This window comes from Brassica oleracea, chromosome C4, assembly GCF_000695525.1.
Source record: "Brassica oleracea var. oleracea cultivar TO1000 chromosome C4, BOL, whole genome shotgun sequence".
NCBI lineage: Eukaryota > Viridiplantae > Streptophyta > Magnoliopsida > Brassicales > Brassicaceae > Brassica > Brassica oleracea.
Window position 1 is genome coordinate 33,202,009 of NC_027751.1, and position 441 is coordinate 33,202,449.

Genomic DNA, 441 nt, shown 5'->3' on the forward strand with positions numbered 1-441 from the left:
TGGAAGAAGGAGGCCCCTCAGAACCTTAGAATTCGAGGACGAATTCTGTTAAGGAGGGGAGAATGTAGAAACCCATAAAAAAAAAAGAAGAATGGTCGAGTATCTTTTGGATGGTCGAGTCGCGGACGATCAGATTGTTTTTGTCTGAACCATGAGTCAAGTATCCTACTAGACAATGGTTAGACAATATGGTATATTTACTCAAAGGACGTTTGAAGCATGACACTTTTGGAAGCACAACAGGAAGACGAGAAATTGGGCGAAAAACCCTAAATTTCGGTATTATGGAATTTTTCGAAGAAGCCGGAAACTCGGGAAATATTTTCCATCAAGTCAGGATTCATTTGGAGTTTATTTAAAATATTCAGATCATCAGAATGAGCGTCGAAAAATATTGGGATTGATCGCGGGACGAAAAATTCACCGGAAAGGCCAAAATTG

The 441-nt window shown here is 39.7% G+C and overlaps 1 pseudogene; it reads left to right on the forward strand.

The window, feature by feature from the left end:
* LOC106338705 overlaps positions 1 to 441 on the forward strand; it is a 64,503-nt pseudogene that overhangs the window by 9,246 nt on the left and 54,816 nt on the right.